The sequence below is a fragment of the Zea mays genome, chromosome 2 (assembly GCF_902167145.1).
Source record: "Zea mays cultivar B73 chromosome 2, Zm-B73-REFERENCE-NAM-5.0, whole genome shotgun sequence".
Classification (NCBI taxonomy): Eukaryota; Viridiplantae; Streptophyta; class Magnoliopsida; order Poales; family Poaceae; genus Zea; species Zea mays.
In genome coordinates, this window is record NC_050097.1 from 24,164,938 (window position 1) to 24,184,664 (window position 19,727).

General features: G+C 52.6%; 1 pseudogene; it reads right to left on the reverse strand.

Annotated features, from left to right (window-relative positions):
• Positions 1–809: 809 nt before the first annotated feature.
• LOC118476226 (UDP-xylose transporter 3-like) overlaps positions 810–19,727 on the reverse strand; it is a 29,428-nt pseudogene continuing 10,510 nt past the window's right edge.

Below are 19,727 nucleotides of genomic sequence, written 5' to 3' on the forward strand. Positions count from 1 at the left end.
AGAAAGAGCTATAGGAATATGGTATTTCCTGTGGCTACCAGCCAGGAGCCATGCTCTTTGGTGGGATCGATGAAGAGGCCTTAGGATGCGTTCGTGACCGCATCGGGGCAAAGATTATCGGCACTCTATCGAATAGTGTCGGTTTTCCGAAGCTCGAAGCTGATATTAGCAGCTACCGGCGACAACATACAGTCGGCAGTTTGTTTTATTCGAACTTCAAGGTAAAATTCTTGTGATGAAGCAAAATTTTACTTTTATTTCTGTGAAGAAGCAAGTTTGCTGATGAAGGTTTATTTCTACAGAGTATGCTGCTAAGCAAAGCACTGTGAATGAAGCAAGACCTCGAAGATAAAAATATGAAATTATAATCGAGGGTTTAGAAAACAAAATTAAAGAGTATGAAGCTTCTTTTGAGAAGAAAGATTTCTTGCTTCAGGCAATGGAGGGTTTCCTTGCAGAAGTGCAAGCCGAAAATACTAGATTAAACGGGGAACTTCTCCAAAAATCAGAGAGCTTCGAACAAGAGAGAAAAAACTTGCAGACCAAATACGAAGTTGAAGCTATCGAAAATACGAAGCTGCAGCAATCTTTGAAAGAGCTTCGGAACATGTGTTTGGGTTTTGGCAGCCACTGTGTACAACGATTGAAAAAGGTTTTCAACTCAGTTAGAGCCAGTGCTAAAAAATTTACCCCTTCGGCCGAAAATATATAAAGCACCTTCGAACACATTGAAGGCGAAGTCGAGGCGCTTGACGAAGTAATAGCGTGGCACGATGACTTCTGTGCCCTGCTAGCTTCTCGTGGCACAGCTACAGCATTTCTGAAAGCTGGATGTACGCACGCGAAGATTGTGAATAGACCAACCTTCAGTCTATCTTCAACAGATTTGGTTGATATTCCCAGCGAAGCCTGGAGCATAGGGAGCAGATTTATAACACAAATTTGGGCGAAGGGTGGTCGAGATTTGGTTGGTGACGAGGCCCGAAGCTTGCTTAAGTCGGTATGAAACTTATACCTGTTACCTTTTCTTGTATTACTTTTTACCTTATACGGCTTTGTTGTGTGCAGGATGATGGTGCCGAAGATTAATAGTCCGAAGCATATTCTGAAGGTTGCTGAAGCTGTTTTTAGGCCTGCCTGCATAGATCTTAGAAACATTTGTATTATCTTTGTAAAAGACATTATACTCGAGAATTGAACATTACTCTGTATATTTGTCCATACCTTGTAATATATTTTTACCTTTCCATCCATGTATAAATTGCTTTGCTGTGGACGGAACTTGTATATTTTGAGCCGAAGGCGAAAAACACCTTCCCTTCTTTTCGTACACAATGAAGCATATCTTTGCTTCTTCGTGCTCATTGAAGCATTGTTATCAAAGCTGAAGTAGTTGTTTGTGCTTTATGTTATGATGATGATGATCCTACGAATGTCTACATGAATGTATATGAATGCAATGAATGATGTGATGTAATGTGCAAATGAATGTCCCGAACACACACACGAAACCACACCCAGACTCTGCATCCCCTTAGGAATGACTTTTGAGTCTTAAGCTCTGCATCCCCTTAGGAATGACTTTTGAGCTTCTTCACCTTCTATTTCGGTGACATTTAAGTTCTGCATCCCCTTAGGAATGACGTTTGAACTTCTTCACCTTCTATTTCGGTGGTATTTGGCTCTGCATTCCCTTTGGAACGACTTTTGAGCAGAAAACTTAGTCTGCGCTCCCTTAGGAACGACTTTTTTTGTAGCTTCATCATGCTTTTGGCTCTGCATTCCCTTAGAAACGACTTTTGAACAGAAAACTTACGCTGTGCTCCGTTAGGATCGACTTTTTGGTAGCTTCGTCATGCTCTGCATCCCCTTGGGGACGTCTTTTGAGCTTCTCCCTGTTTTTCTTTTTTGCACTCGATGGTGAAAGCTCAGATTTTACATGTTACATCTTTGGGGGATTTAGTCCTCATAGGGCTAAATAAGAATGAAAAATTACAAGTTATGGCCCCATTAAAAACCTTTCTCCCCTCTTGAAAGGAAAAGGGTGCCATAGAAAAAATGAAAAAAGATTACATCAAATTACACATAGTATCGCCGAAGCTCATCCGTATTCCAAGATCTGGGTATGTCATTTCCGTCCATATCCTTCAATCTATAAGAACCGGGTCTCAACGAAGATACCACCAGAAAAGGACCTTCCCACTTCAGTTGCAACTTGCCAACTGTATCTAGGTTGGCCACTCTCCGTAGCACCAAATGTCCTAGTTTGATGTTTTTCAATCGAACTTTTCTATCACGCCACCTTATTGTTTCGGCCTGATATTTATTGATGTGCTCTATAGCCTGAAGTCTGGTCCCTTCTATGGTATCCTTTGTTATTTGATAATCAGCTTCGTCTTCTGCCGAAGTTGTTGTTCTTATTGACCCTGTTTTTGCTTCTTCTGGAGTTATTGCTTCGTTACCAAATAGGAGCTTGAAAGGTGTAAATCCTGTTGACCTTGACGTTGTTGTGTTGTGGCTCCATACCACTTTAATCAACTCATCTGGCCACTTTCCTCTAGGCTGGTTGAAGATTAGCTTCATTATTTCTGTCATTATAATGCCATTTGCTCTTTCTACCAGCCCATTTGATTTTGGATGCCTGGCTGATGCAAAATGAATCTTCGTACCAATTCGGTCACAAAAATATTTAAATGTTTCGGCATCAAATTGTGTGCCATTGTCCACAGTTATTGCCTTCGGCACACCGAAGCGACAAACAATGTTCTGCTAGAAATTTTTTTGGACCGTGACCGAAGTTATTGTAGCCAAAGGCTTTGCCTCAATCCACTTAGAAAAATATTCTACTGCCACCACAACATACTTCAAGTTGCCTTGTGCTGGTGGGAGTGGACCTAACAAATATAGGCTCCATCTTTGCAATGGCCAGGTTGGTTGTATTAACTGGGTTAGCGACGAAGGTTGTTTCTGGTCTCTTGCACATTTTTGACAATTTTCACATTTTTAACCAAATCTGCTGCATTCGAAGCTACCTTCGGCCAATAAAATCCCTGTCGAAAAACCTTTCCCAGCAAAAGCCTAGACTCAATGTCAGATCCACACAAACTTGCATGTATTTCCTTCATCAGCTCTATACCTTTGGTTCTGGTTAAACACTTGAGAAGTGGAGAGCAGACTCCATGTTTGTATAACTCCCCTTCTATTATGACATATGGTCTTGTCCTTGCTTCCATTGTTTTATTATAAACTTCGTCATCCGAAAGACAGTTACCTTGAAGGAAAGATATAATTTCAGTCCTCCAATCTTCACTATGTACATGTGATATTGCGAGCACTGCTCTCTCCAAAAGTTCAACCGAAGGTGCTTTTATTGTCTCAAAGAATACTTCCGAAGGTAGAGGGAGCCCCTGTGCTGCTGACTTAGCTAGCAAATCCGCATGCTCATTTTCCCCTCTTGGAATATTTTTTACAGAAAAACCTTCGAAAGAAGCCTCCAACCTTCGAACTGTGTGCAAATATTTTTCAAGCTTCGGATCCCTTGCCTTGCTGCTTTTGTCTACATGGCTAGAGATGACTTGGGAGTCAGTTTTAAGGATCGCCCTTCTTATTCCCATTGCCTTTAGCTTCCGAAGCCCTAACAGAAGGGCTTCGTACTCAACAATGTTATTTGTACAACTAAAATTCAGTCTTGCTGCATAGCATGTTCTGACTTTAGAGGGCGCTACTAGAACAGCAGCCGCTTCTGCGCCGAAGGTTCCCCAAGAACCATCACAGAAGACTGTCTAGGCTTCGGCGTATTTGTTACTTCTTCTCCATGAGCCCCTGGCGTCCAATCAGCAATGAAGTCCGCTAACGCCTGAGACTGAATTGAAGATCTGTGTACATAATCAATAGAGAATTCATTGAGCTCGGCATCCCATTTTCCGATCCTCCTAGTGGCTTCTCTATTCCTCATTATGTCCTTCCGAGGTTGCGACGAAGGAACAATTATATGATATGCTTGAAAATAATGCCGAAGCTTCCTAGAGGCCATCAACACAACATATAATACCTTCTCCAATTCTGTATAATTTTTCTTTGATAAGCTTAGAACTTCGGAGATGAAATATACTGGTGCTTGTTTTTTGACTTGGCCATCTTGCTTCTCCTGTACAAGCGCCACACTGACTGTAGAGTGAGAGGCTGCTACATATAAGAGTAATGGAGCCCCTGACGAAGGTGGAGTTAGAGTTGTCAAGTCTATCAAGTATTGTTTTAATTCTTCGAAAGCCTTTTGCTGAGCCGGGCTCCATTGGAAAACTTCGGCTGACTTTAGTATTTCAAATAATGGTAGATTCCTTTCTGCTGATCTTGATATAAATCTATTTAACGATGCTAGCCTTCCTGCCAATCGTTGAGCCCCCTTCTTTGAATTTAGAGGCTCCATCCGAAGGATAGCTTCAATCTTATTTGGGCTAGCTTTGATTCCCTTTGTTGACACCAGACAACCAAGGAACTTGCCCTTCTTTACTCCAAAACACACTTTTCTGGATTTAGTTTAAGACCAGCTTGCCTGAAATTGGCAAATGTCTCCTGCAAGTCAGCAATATGATTCTCTTGCTTCGTGCTTTTTACTATGATGTCATCAACATAAGTCAGCACATTCCTGCCTATTTGAGAGTGAAGGACCTTGGCTGTCATTCTGCTAAAGCTTCCTCCAGCATTCTTGAGCCCCTCAGGCATCCAAAAGTAGCAATAAGTGCCACTAGGAGTTATGAAGCTAGTCTTTGGCTCATCTTACTTTTTCATCCAAATTTGATGATAGCCTGAGTAGCAGTCCAGTAGACTCATGAGCTCTGAAGAAGTTGTTGCATCTACAAGGGTGTCTATTCTTTGTAATGGGAACTCGTCCGTTGGACATGCTTTGTTGAGATCTGTGAAATCAATACACATTCTCCATTTGCCATTGGTCTTCTTCACCATTAAAGTGTTGGCTAGCCATTCTGGATATGTTACTTCTCTGATAACACCAGCACTTAGAAGTCTCTACTTCGTTCTGAGCACCTTCAGCTTTATCATCAGACATCTTCCGAAGTCTTTGCTTCCTTGGCCTAAAAGATGGATCCACATTAAGTGAATGCTCGATGACATCTATGTTGACACCACAAAGATCATTGGCTGTCCAAGCAAAGACATCTTTGTTGTTGAACAAAAATCTCAGCAGAGTCTTTTCTTGCTCATCGGAAAGCTGAGATCCCAGCAGTACCCTTTGATCTGCTATATCTTCACATAGGAGCATAGGCTTCGGTTGATCTGCCGAAGCAGCCTTCTCTCTCTTATGCTTATATTGTTGACAAACTTCGGCTCCATCTATGTTGTGGATTGCCTTTGAATCTGTCCAACTCCCTTCATCCCTTCTGGCAGCTTCTTGACTTCCATGGACAGCAATGGGCCCTTGTTCTGAAGGTATCTTCATGCATAAGTATGCTGGATGAAGTATGACTTCGAAGGCATTGAGTGTCCCTCGACCAATGATTGCATTGTATGGGTAATCGATGTCAACAATGTCAAAGACAACCTGCTCAGACCTTGTGTTATGAACACAACCGAAGGTAACTAACATTGTGATTTTACCAATTGCCACAATATGTCTTCTTCCGAAGCCACAAAGAGGGTGTGTAGCATCATGAATTTTGTCCTTTGGTTCTTGCATCTGCCTGAAAGCCTTTGCAAATATGATGTCCGCTGCACTGCCTGTATCAACCAGAACATTGTGCACTAGAAATCTTTTGATGACACATGATATAACCATATCATCGTTGTGAGGATAATCTTTGAGCTAAAGATCCTCCTGGGAAAAGGTGATTGGGATGTGGGACCACTTGGATCTGACGAAGGGTCCTTGCACCCCAACATGTGCACTCTTCTCTGCGCTTCCTTCTTCTGCTTCTTGTTGGCTGGTTCTGAACTTGAACCGCCCGTGATTGGGAGCACCAGCTTCGTAACCGAAGGTGCTTCGGCTTGATTGTTGAACGAAGCCATCAGCTAAACAGTGGAAGTGAGTTCACCGGAGGTGGGCGCCAATGTTGGAGACTTGTTCTCAAATGCTATGAGTTAAGAACAAGGCAACACAAATATTAATGTTAAAGGCCTTCGTCCTTCAAAGCATTATCTCCCTTTGGATATAATGATCTTCAGACGAAGGTCAAAAAGGACATACCTTCATCATCTCAGCATGTAATAGAAAACAGGAACATAAATTACATATAAATGATACAAATATTCATCTTAGATCATTATATTACTCGTATTCTTATTAAACAATCATGAATAAACATTAACGATATTGAATTACATTTGTACCTTCGGCTTGACAGAAGGTAAGAATCCAAGTGTGACGTGCAAGTGAATACAAGTCAGTGTAAACAGTATGGGGGTACTGTTCACCTATTTATAGGTACAGGATGCAACCCGGTCAAAATTACATTTATGTCCTTAATAACTAATTACAAACATGACATAAGTTATCATGGACTAAACGGTCTTTCCCTCTTTAAGTCGGTGCTGCCCTTCGTCTTAAGGCATGTCGTCATGCTGAAGCTCCCTGGATTGTAGCTTCGGCATATACCTTTGCGTTATGTCTTCTTGCATATCGTCCTGCCGAAGGTGTTTTTTCTTAGGGGACCTTCAGCGAAAAAGAAGGCCCCTAACAAATACAATGCCAAAATTGCATGGGGACAATTCAGATGCAATTCGCAAAACAAGGTGAAGAAAAAGACATAAAAATTAAAGAGTATGACTGTATGAGAGATTAGTAAAACAACTATACATCACCATACGAATAGAATTTTCAGTATGAGGGATTAGTAAAACAACTTCACATCACCATACTAATAGAATTTTCAATATGTACTCTCGGTCTCTTCTATTATCATAGGAAAATCATCTTGCATTTTTAAATAGCACTCAGATGAACTCACAACACAAATGAGAAACCATGAACGTACAATTTTATATACCACATCAACTCGAAGTACAATAACAGAACCACCAGACTAACACAAATTTCAGTTTCAAAGTTTCACGTAATTATCTGCTCAAAACCAGATCATGTCCATGGAATCTATATGCTCAAAACACGATACTATCTGAAAGTAGCCTAGAGGGGGTGAATAGGCTACACCTAAAATTTTCCACTTAAAACTTCGAGATAGTGTCAAATTCAAGTTGCACTGTTGCAAACCGGTTCAGCTGATTTTGTTTACAGCTGAACAAGTTTGAACCTGCTCAACTTAGATTAGATAAACAGTTAAACAAATGTGACGAAGTAGTGAGAGATTTTGCTAAAGACTTGCCCTAGAGAAAATCCACTCGAATAGATGACAAATCGGTATGAATTATTTTCACACGATTTGCACACAATATAATCGAATATGAACTAACCAACAAATTAAAGCACTTATCAAGAACACACAAGAACACACGATTTAACCCGAGGTTCGGCAACCACCACAAAGGTGTCCTACTCCTCGTTGAGGAGCCCACGAAGGGTCGAGTCTTTTCCAACCCTAATCCTCCACAAGCTGACCACCAAGGTCAAGGCAATCTCTTCTCAAATTTGCTCAACGAGCTGGTGATACAAACTTCTTGGGGTCATCCACAAATTTGGAGACTCCCAAGCAACCTCTATCCGTCAAGGAACGCAAGGTTCCAAGAGTAACAAATCCGCACAAGGTTAAGTTTGCAATGAGCTCAAAAATGAAGAGAATGGGAGAATCAAGATGAAATCAACATCGTGTTAGATCGACTTCACCTCACACCAAGGATCCTTCAAACGATTGAAGGAGATGCGATTTTGGGTGTGAGGTGAATTGAATGCCCTTGTTTGGAGGTTGGTCAGCCAAGAAATCGTGGAGAGGGCAGAAGTGAATGGAGAGAGAGAGAGAGTGTGGGGGGGTATATAAAGGATCCCCCAAAAACTGGCAGCCGTTGGGAAAAGTGGACTCAAAACCGGTTGAACCGGTTCTTAAACTGGTTGAACCAGTTTCCACGAGGGAGTTCTCGGTTCACTGAGGGACTCAGCCGGAGACTCGACCGACCCCAAATTTGGTTGAGCCAGACTCAAATCCGGTTGTCGGGGACCATAATTAGGGGTACCCTCAAGTCTCCTAATTCTCAGCTGGTAACCCCCATCAGCATAAAGCTGCAAAGGCCTGATGGGTGCGATTAAGTCAGGGATCGGTCCATTCGAGGGACTCGATCACGCCTCGCCCGAGCCTAGCCTCGGACAAGGGCAGCCGACCCCGGAGGATCTCTGTCTCGCCCGAGGCCCCCCTCCAGCGACGAACATACTTCCGGCTCGCCCGAGGCCCTGTCTTCGCCAAGAAGCAACCCTGACCAAATCGCCGCGCCGACCGACCAAATCGCAGGAGCATTTAATGCAAAGGTGGCCTGACACCTTTATCCTGACGCGCGCCCTTCAGTCGACAGAGCCGAAGTGACCGCCGTCACTTCGCCGCTCCGCTGACCGGCCTGACAGAAAGACAGCGCCGCCTGCGCCGCTCCGACTGCAGTGCCACTTGACAGAGTGAGGCTGACAGGCAGTCAGGCCTGGCCGCAGGCACCATAGGAAGCTCCGCTTCGCCCGACCCAGGGCTCGGACTCGGGCTCAGCCCCGGAAGACGACGAACTTCGCTCTGCCCGACCCAGGGCTCGGACTCGGGCTAAGCCCCGGAAGACGGCGAACTCCGCTCCGCCCGACCCAGGGCTCAGACTCGGGCTAAGCCCCGGAAGACGGCGAACTCCGCTCCGCCCGACCCAGGGCTCGGACTCGGGCTAAGCCCCGGAAGACGGCGAACTCCGCTCCGCCCGACCCAGGGCTCGGACTTGGGCTCAGCCCCGGAAGACGACGAACTCCGCTTCGCCCGACCCCAGGGCTCAGACTCCGCCCTGGCCTCAGCCAACGGTCTCCGCCTCGCCCGACCCAGGGGCTCGGACTTGACCTCGGCCACGGAAGACAGACTCGACCTCGACTTCGGAGGAGCCTCCACATCGCCCAACCTAGGGCGCGGACCGGCTACATCGACGGGAGGCGCCATCATTACCCTACCCCAAGCTGACTCAGGCTGCGGGAAACGAGACCGGCGTCCCATCTGGCTCGCTCCGCCAGATAGGCAATGATGGCTCCCCGCACGCTCCCTGACGACGGCGGCTCTCAGCCCCCTTATGGAAGCACGAGGACGTCAGCAAGGACTCGACAGCTTCGACAGCTGTCCTTCCGCCAGGCTTCAGCGCTCCTCCGACGGCCACGACACCACACGAACCGGGTGCTAAAACCTCCCCGGCTACCACGACGGCATGTACTTAGGGCGCTAGCTCTCCTCCGCTAGACATGTAGCACTTCGCTACACCCCCCATTGTACACCTGGATCCTCTCCTTACGCCTATAAAAGGAAGGACCAGGGCCCTCTTACAGAGGGTTGGCCGCGCGGGGACAAGGACGAGACAGGCGCTCGCGTAAGGCCGCTCGCTCCCTCACCCGCGTGGACGCTTGTAACCCCCTACTACAAGCGCACCCGACCTGGGCGCGGGACGAACACGAAGGCCGCGGGATTTCCACCTCTCTCACGCCCGTCTCCGGCCACCTTTCTCCCCCCTTCGCGCTCGGCCTCGCGCCGACCCATCTGGGCTGGGGCACGCAGCGACATTTCACTCGTCGGCCCAGGGACCCCCCGGTCTCGAAACGCCGACAGTTGGCGCGCCAGGTAGGGGCCTGCTGCATGTTGACGAACAGCTTCCCGTCAAGCTCCAGATGGGCAGTCTCCAGCAACCTCTCCAGCCCGGGACGGTGCTCCGTTTCGGGAGTCTTGAGTTCATGTCCCTCGACGGCAGCTACGACATGATACTCCTTCCACCGCCGCGCGACAGCGACACTGGCGGCCGACAGCCCGCCCGCCGGCGGCGGAATCGACGACGTCTTCCCCGCATGGTGGAAGAACGACATTCGAGCTCACCCCGTCCTCTCCACCGCCGACGGAGGAGGAGGCGGGGCAACCAAGGCCAAGCAGGAGGCAACACCTCGTCGGCTGTCGAGCGAGTCGACAGCGCCGGCACCCCAACGGGGGGCGCGTCGGGCATCGACCTCGCGTTTGAGACGAAGACGAGCGCCGTCTCCCCGCGACACGCCAATCCTGAGCAAACGGACGACGCCAGCACGCTCGCGAAAGGCTTGCTGGACGTCACCCTCGTACCTGAGACGACGGTGCAGTCAGTCCCCGACGTGACTTCATCACCGCCCGTCGACCAAGAGGTACCGACCGATTCCCATCTCACGCCTTTCGGATCCAGCCTCGACCCGCCAAGCGGCTTCGCTTTGGCGGACGCTCTCGTAGAGGCGAGTCCAAACCCTCTGGGGTTTCGTGTGCGGTCACCCTGGGACCGGCTGACGGACGTCTCGACCTACGGGCCCTCGGGGTCCGAGGAAGATGACGAGCCCGACTTCTGTTGGGATTTCTCTGGACTTGGCGACCCCAGTGCCATGCGGGACTTCATGACCGCATGCGACTACTGCCTTTCCGACTGTTCCGACGGTAGCCGCAGCCTCGGCGACGAGGACTGTGGCCCAAGCCGCGAATGTTTCCACGTCGATCTAGGAGGTCCCTCCGAAGGCAACCATCTCGACATGCCGGAGGACGGTGATCTCCCTAGGCCGGTGCCTCGCGTAGACATCCCACGGGAGCTAGCTGTGGTCCCCGTTCAGGCGGGGGGCCATGACCCATAGCTCGAGCAAATCCACGGGGTGCAGGCCAGGCTCGACGAGGGAGCAGGAGCGCTTGAGCCAATCCGCCGGGACGTCGGGCAGGCATGGGCGGGCCAACCTCCGGCCGGAGAAATGCGTCATCTACCCCAGGGCTTCCAGCACCGCATCGCCGACGATGTCAGGGTCAGGCCGCCACCCGCATCCAGTGGGGTCGGCCAGAACCTGGCAGCAGCAGCAATGCTTCTCCGTGCGATGCCGGAGCCATCAACCACCGAGGGGCGGCGAATCCAGGGAGAGCTCAAGAATCTCCTGGAAGGCGCCGCGGTCCGACGGGCCGAGAGCTCCGCCTCCCGAAGGCAGGGGTACCCCTCGGAACATCATGTCGCGACTTCCCAATTCATGCGGGAAGCCTCGGTCTACACCGGGCGCACGCGCAACACAGCGCCTGCGGCCCCGGGACGCCTCGGCAACGAGCACCATCACCGCGACCGTCGGGCCCACCTCGACGAGAGGGTGCGCCGAGGCTACCACCCTAGGCGTGGGGGACGCTACGACAGCGGGGAGGATCGGAGTCCCTCGCCCGAACCACCCGGTCCGCAGGCCTTCAGCCGGGCCATACGACGGGCGCTGTTCCCGACCCGGTTCCGACCCCCGACTACTATCACAAAGTACTCGGGGGAGACGAGACCGGAGCTGTGGCTCGCGGACTACCGGCTGGCCTGCCAACTGGGTGGAACGGACGATGACAACCTCATCATCCGCAACCTCCCCCTGTTCCTCTCCGACACCGCTCGCGCCTGGTTGGAGCACCTGCCTCCGGGGCAGATCTCCAACTGGGACGACCTGGTCCAAGCCTTCGCCGGCAATTTCCAGGGCACGTACGTGCGCCCTGGGAATTCCTGGGACCTTCGAAGCTGCCGACAGCAGCCGGGAGAGTCTCTCCGGGACTACATCCGGCGATTCTCGAAGCAGCGCACCGAGCTGCCCAACATCACCGACTCGGATGTCATCGGTGCGTTCCTCGCCGGCACCACCTGCCGCGACCTGGTGAGCAAGCTGGGTCGCAAGACCCCCACCAGGGCGAGCGAGCTGATGGACATTGCCACCAAGTTTGCCTCTGGCCAGGAGGCGGTACTGGGAAGGCCATGCTACACGAAGTTCATGGCCGTCCCCAACTACACCTACCTCAAGCTCAAGATGACGGGCCCCAACGGGGTCATCACCGTCGGCCCCACGTACAAACACGCGTTCGAATGCGACGTGGAGTGCGTGGAGTACGCCGAGGCCCTTGCCGAGTCCGAGGCCCTCATCGCCGACCTGGAGAGCCTCTCTAAGGAGGTGCCAGACATGAAGCGTCATGCCGGCAACTTCGAGCCAGCGGAGACGGTTAAGTCTGTCCCCCTCGACCCCAGCGGCGATACCTCCAAGCAAGTCCGGATCGGCTCCGAGCTTGATCCCAAATAGGAAGTAGTGCTCGTCGACTTTCTCCGCGCGAACGTTGACGTCTTCGCGTGGAGTCCCTCGGACATGCCCGCCATACCGAGGGATGTCGTCGAGCACTCGCTGGACATCCGAGCCGGAGCCCGACCCGTCAAGCAGCCTCTGCGCCGATTCGACAAAGAGAAGCGCAGAGCCATAGGCGAGGAGATCCACAAGCTAATGGCGGCAGGGTTCATCAAAGAGGTATTCCATCCCAAATGGCTTGCCAATCCTGTGCTTGTGAGAAAGAAAGGAGGGAAATGGCGGATGTGTGTAGACTACACTGGTCTAAACAAAGCATGTCCGAAGGTTCCCTACCCTCTGCCTCGCATCGATCAAATCGTGGATTCCACTGCTGGGTGCGAAACCCTGTCTTTCCTCGATGCCTACTCAGGGTATCATCAAATCAGGATGAAAGAGTCCGACCAGCTCGCGACTTCTTTCATCACACCCTTCGGCATGTACTGCTATGTCACCATGCCGTTCGGCTTGAGGAATGCGGGTGCGACGTACCAGCGGTGCATGAACCATGTGTTCGGCGAACACATTGGCCGGACGGTCGAGGCCTACGTCGATGACATCGTAGTCAAGACGAGGAGAGCCTCCGACCTCCTTTCCGACCTTGAAGTGACATTCCGATGTCTCAAGGCGAAAGGCGTGAAGCTCAATCCCAAGAAGTGTGTCTTCGGGGTACCCCGAGGCATGCTCTTGGGGTTCATCGTCTCCGAGCGGGGCATCGAAGCCAACCCGGAGAAGATCGCAACCATCACCAGCATGGGACCCATCAAGGACTTGAAGGGCGTACAGAGGGTCATGGGATGTCTCGCGGCTCTGAGCCGCTTCATCTCACGCCTCGGCGAAAGAGGTCTGCCTCTGTACCGCCTCTTAAGGAAGGCCGAGTGCTTCACTTGGACCCCTGAGGCCGAGGAAGCCCTCGGGAACCTGAAGGCGCTCCTCACGAATGCGCCTATCTTGGTGCCCCTAGCTGCCGGAGAAGCCCTCTTGATCTACGTCGCCGCGACCACTCAGGTGGTTAGCGCCGCGATTGTGGTCGAGAGGCAAGAAGAGGGGCATGCATTGCCCATTCAGAGGCCAGTCTACTTCATCAGCGAGGTACTGTCTGAAACCAAGATCCGCTACCCACAAGTTCAGAAGCTACTGTACGCGGTGATCCTGACGCGGCGGAAGCTGCGACACTACTTCGAGTCTCATCCGGTAACTGTGGTGTCATCCTTCCCCCTAGGGGAGATCATCTAGTGCCGAGAGGCCTCAGGTAGGATCGCAAAGTGGGCGGTGGAAATCATGGGCGAAACAATCTCGTTTGCCCCTCGGAAGGCCATCAAGTCCCAGGTCTTGGCGGACTTCGTGGCTGAATGGGTCAACACCCAGCTCCCAACAGCTCCGATCCAACCGGAGCTCTAGACCATGTTCTTCGACGGGTCGCTGATGAAGACAGGAGCCGACACAGGCCTACTCTTCATCTCGCCCCTTGGGAAGCATCTACGCTACGTGCTACGCCTCCATTTCCCGGCGTCCAACAATGTGGCTGAGTACGAGGCTCTGGTCAACGGGTTGCGGATCGCCATCGAGCTAGGGGGTCCGACGCCTCGACGCTCGCGGTGACTCGCAGCTCGTCATCGACCAAGTCATGAAGAACTCCCACTGCCGTGACCCGAAGATGGAGGCCTACTGCGATGAGGTTCGGCGCCTGGAAGACAAGTTCTACGGGCTCGAGCTCAACCACATCGCCCGGCGCTACAACGAGACTGCGGATGAGCTGGCTAAAATAGCCTCGGGGCGAACAACGGTTCCCCCGGACGTCTTCTCCCGAGACCTGCATCAACCCTCCATCAAGATCGACGACACGGCCGAGCCCCAGGCACCCTCGGCCCAGCCCGAGGTACCCTCGGCTCAGTCCGAGGCATCCTCGGCACGGCCCGAGGCACCCTCAGCTCGGCCCGAGGCACCCTCGGCACCCGAGGGTGAGGCACTGCTCGTCGAGGAGGAGCGAAGCGGGGTCACGCCTAATCAAGACTGGCAGACCCCGTACCTGAAATATCTCCACCGAGGAGAGCTACCCCTCGACCGAGCCGAGGCTCGGCGGTTGGCGCGACGCGCCAAGTCGTTCGTCTTGCTGGGAGATGAGAAGGAGCTCTACCACCGCAGCCCCTCGGGCATCCTCCAGCGATGCATTTCCATCGCTGAAGGTCAGGAACTCCTACAAGAGATACACTCGGGGGCTTGCGGCCATCACGCAGCACCTCGAGCCCTTGTTGGAAACGCCTTCCGACAAGGTTTCTACTGGCCGACGGCGGTGGCCGACGCCACTAGAATTGTCCGCACCTGCGAAGGGTGTCAGTTCTACGCAAAGCAGACCCACCTGCCCGCTCAGGCTCTGCAGACCATACCCATCACTTGGCCTTTTTCCGTGTGGGGTCTGTACCTCATCGGCCCCTTGCAGAAGGCACCCGGGGGCTACACGCACCTGTTGGTCGCCATCGACAAATTCTCCAAGTGGATCAAGGTCCAACCCCTAAACAGCATCAGGTCCGAGCAGGCGGTGGCGTTCTTCACCAACATCATCCACCGTTTTGGGGTCCTGAACTCCATCATCACCGACAACGGCACCCAGTTCACCGGCAGAAAGTTCCTGGACTTCTGCGAGGATCACCATATCCGGGTGGACTGGGCCGCCGTGGCTCACCCCATGACGAATGGGCAAGTAGAGCGCGCCAACGACATGATTCTACAAGGACTCAAGCCTCGGATCTACAACGACCTCAACAAGTTCGGCAAGCGATGGATGAAGGAACTCCCCTCGGTGGTCTGGAGCCTGAGAACAACGCCGAGCCGAGCCACGGGCTTCACGCCGTTCTTTCTAGTCTATGGGGTCGAGGCCATCTTGCCCACAGACTTAGAATACGGTTCCCCGAGGACGAGGGCCTATGCTAACCAAAGCAACCAAGCTAATCGAGAAGACTCGCTGGACCAGTTGGAAGAGGCTCGGGACAAGGCCTTACTACACTCGGCACGGTACCAGCAGTCCCTGCGACGCTACCACGCCCGAGGGGTCCGGTCCCGAGACCTCCAGGTGGGCGACCTGGTGCTTCGGCTGCGACAAGACGCCCGAGGGCGGCACAAGCTCACGCCTCCCTGGGAAGGGCCGTTCGTCATCGCCAAAGTTCTGAAGCCCGGAACGTACAAGCTGGCCAACAGTCAAGGCGAGGTCTACAGCAACGCTTGGAACATCCAACAGCTACGTCACTTCTACCCTTAAGATGTTTTCAAGTTGTTCAAGAGAACCCTCTCTCACGGCGTGAAGACGACGCGCCCGTGTTCCATTCCTCGAACGGCTCGCGCACGCGCAACGCCCGCCCCGCGAACCGCACGCCCCGTCGCATTAACTCCACGGCGGGAAAGGCGGCGCCTCTGGCAGTTTCGCCTTCGCCATAATGACCGCGTCAAAAAAGGTACGTCGCGTCGTTCAATTTCGTATCCTTTTCCTTTTCCTCTTTCTCTCTCTTACAACAAGGACCGGGAATGGGGGATACCCCGAAAAGGATCCTTCTCTGTGAAGGAACCAGGCTCCGAGCCTCCCTACTGATCAGAGGTTCGAAGGCTGGCCCCTCGAAGGGTTCAACAGCCGCCTTAGAGCGCGTGGGCTCCACACCCACTACTGGTCAGAGGTTCGAAGGCCAGCCCCTCGGAAGGGTTCAACGACCGCCTCAGGCTACTCGGGCTCCGCGCCCACTACTGATCAGGGGTTCGAAGGCTGGCCCTCGAAGGGTTCACAGCCGCCTCAGACACAGAGCGAGGGATGACCATGGGTACGTTCGATACATAACCAAGGCTCGGACTGCGCTCCCGAGGTACCCTAGGACATTTCCGAGACCAGCGGGAACGATCTTGTAACGGAATCCCATCAGAGGGAGGCATCGAGCCCTCAGACCCCGTCGATAGGGGACCGGGTCCGGCAGATCACCCGCAGGTACTTTTGGGCGCGCCTCTGGGCCTCTAGCCGACCCCTAGCGAATGGGGCACGGACGTCCGCTCGGATTACCCGCCAGCAGCTCACCGGAGACACCATGTTCGGCGCCCACTGAGGGCAACATGGCACTTTCCCCCCCCCCTCCTCCTTGCGGAAAGGCGACGTAGGGGCGTATGTAAAAAAGTCGAGTCTGTCCCTGACCGTCCTCTCGCCCTGTGCAGAGGCTCGGGGGCTGCTCTCGCAAACCCGGCTCCGGCCAAACCGTTGACAGCGTCAACATACCAGCCCGAGAACTTGGGACCCGACCGTGCACCCGGGCTACGGCCAGTTTGCATGAGGGAACGACCAGACCGGCCAAAGCATTGCGCGAGGCATTAAGACCTCGGAGGAGTCAAACCACTCCTCCGAGGCCTTGGGGGCTACACCCGGTGGGTGCGCTCGTGCGCACCCACCGGAACAAAACGCAACCGAGAAAGGCTGGTCCCCTTGCAAAAAAGTGCGACGAAAGCCTCCAAGCGAGTGCTAACACTCCCTTCGAGGCTCGGGGGCTACTATCGGGGACCATAATTAGGGGTACCCTCAGGTCTCCTAATTCTCAGCTGGTAACCCCCATCAGCATAAAGCTGCAAAGGCCTGATGGGTGCGATTAAGTCAGGGATCGGTCCATTCGAGGGACTCGATCACGCCTCGCCCGAGCCTAGCCTCGGACAAGGGCAGCCGACCCCGGAGGATCTCCGTCTCGCCCGAGGCCCCCTCCAGCGACGAACATACTTCCGGCTCGCCCGAGGCCCTGTCTTCGCCAAGAAGCAACCCTAACCAAATCGTCGCGCCGACCGACCAAATCGCAGGAGCATTTAATGCAAAGGTGGCCTGACACCTTTATCCTGACGCGCGCCCTTCAGTCGACAGAGCCGAAGTGACCGCCGTCACTTCGCCGCTCCGCTGACCGGCCTGACAGAAAGACAGCGCCGCCTGCGCCGCTCCGACTGCAGTGCCACTTGACAGAGTGAGGCTGACAGGCAGTCAGGCCTGGCCGCAGGCACCATAGGAAGCTCTGCTTCGCTCGACCTAGGGCTCGGACTCGGGCTCAGCCCCAGAAGACGGTGAACTCCGCTCCACCCGACCTAGGGCTCGGACTCGGGCTAAGCCCCGGAAGACGGCGAACTTCGCTCCGCCCGACCCAGGGCTCGGACTCGGGCTAAGCCCCGGAAGACGGCGAACTCCGCTCAGCCCGACCCAGGGCTCGGACTCGGGCTAAGCCTCGGAAGACGGCGAACTCCGCTCCGCCCGACCCAGGGCTCGGACTTGGGCTCAGCCCCAGAAGACGACGAACTCCGCGTCGCCTGACCCCAGGGCTCGGACTCCGCCCTGGCCTCAGCCGACGGTCTCCGCCTCGCCCGACCCAGGGGCTCGGACTCGACCTCGGCCACGGAAGACAGACTCGACCTCGACTTCGGAGGAGCCTCCACATCGCCCAACCTAGGGCGCGGACCGGCCACATCGACGGGAGGCACCATCATTACCCTACCCCAAGCTGACTTAGGCTGCGGGAAACGAGACCGGCGTCCCATCTGGCTCGCTCCACCAGATAGGCAATGATGGCTCCCCGCACGCTCCCTGACGACGGCGGCTCTCAGCCCCCTTACGGAAGCACGAGGACGTCAGCAAGGACTCGACAGCTTCGACAGCTGTCCTTCCGCCAGGCTTCAGCGCTCCTCCGACGGCCACGACACCACACGAACCGGGTGCTAAAACCTCCCCGGCTACCACAACGGCATGTACTTAGGGCGCTAGCTCTCCTCCGCTAGACACGTAGCACTTCGCTACACCCCCCATTGTACACCTGGATTCCTATAAAAGGAAGGACCAGGGCCCTCTTACAGAGGGTTGGCCGCGCGGGGACAAGGACGAGACAGGCTAGGAGCAAACTTGTTAGAATAACTGTGCTTTCACATTTGCATACTCATATTATTTGCGCTTCTCTTGTCTGTAAAATAACTGTATACATGCTAGGAGCAAACTTGTTAGAATCTCTGTTTGTTTTGTCATTTAATCACCAAAACCCTCAATTAGGGTTGATTGCACTTACACTATCCATAAAGTTCAGCTAGCCATTATAGAACATACCTGAATGACTTGCGGGGAGGCTTCTGTTGGTTTTTGCTGAGTCTCTCTAGTGCAAAAGTATGAGTACAGAACCATCCTGATTACCGCGATTAGGATCCCAAGTATGTTTCTCCAGCTAAACGGGTCGTGAAGCAGGACATAGCCAAAGGTGAGGACCAAGCATGTTTTCAGATGGCCAAGTACTTGGTAAGTTATAGGAGACGTCTTCCCGATCACGAGAAAAGTGCTGAAGTTCACCGAGACTGAAATCAAGCACAACAGCACGATGAAAAACGACAGAGGCAACAAATGCAGACCCACGATCAGATGGAGCGATATCGATAGTTAATGCAAAATCCCCAAAGCCTGGTTTAATGCTTACCATAACTTGAGTTGTGTAGTCGAAAGCAAAGACATTTTGGTTAGTCAAAAATCCATCAAGGAATGGACCGACAAGGAACAACATCAATGCCTGGTATGGGCATGACTGGTACAGGAGCTGTGTTGAAGATACCTTGAACTTCTTCTGTCCGTATTGTATTTGTCATCTGATGGTGAAAGGGAAATAGGGTTAACCTTTTCCCAATATTAATTTTGGTGGTTGAATGCCCAACACAAATATTGGACTAACTAGTTTGCTCTAGATTATATGATATACAGGTGCATAAAGGTTCAACACAAACCAATAAATAATTGAAGAAAGGGGTTCAAATTCAAAAGGAGCAAGAAATCGAGTGTGCCCTGGTCTAGCGCACCGGACTGTCCACTGTGCCACCGGACAGTGTCCGGTGCACCAGGACCGCACAACTCCAAACTCACCACCCTCGGGTTTCTCTAGGTGTGCTCCGCTATAATTCACCGGACTGTCCAGTGCACCAGCGGAGCAACGACTCCTTCGCGCAATGGTCGACTGCAAAAGCTGAAGATTCAGAGGAACAGTGCGCACCAGTGCGTGGCAGAGCAGAGCCGCCCGTCAGAGGCGCACCGGACAGTGAACAGTACCTGTCCGGTGCCACTAGAAGACAAAGCCTCCAACGGTTGATAGCACCCGAACCATAACGGTTGGGTGACGTGGCTGGCGCACCGGACTGTTCGGTGCGCCCATCAACAGCAGCCACCCCCAACAGCTATGTGGTGGTTGAGGGCTATAAATACCCCCCAACCACCACCACTCCAAGCATCCAAGTTTCCAGCACTTCACATTCAATACAAGAGCTAGTGCATTCACTCCTAGACACAATTCAAAAGAATCAAAGCCTCTCCAAGTCCCAAATTCATTCCAAACTCCTAGTGACTAGAAGGAGTGTTTTGTTCGTGTTCTTTGAACTCTTGTTTCTTGGATCGCTTTCTTCTTCCTCATTCTTTTTCTCTAAGTGACTTGTAATCAAAGCAAGAGACACTAAGTGTGTGGTGGTC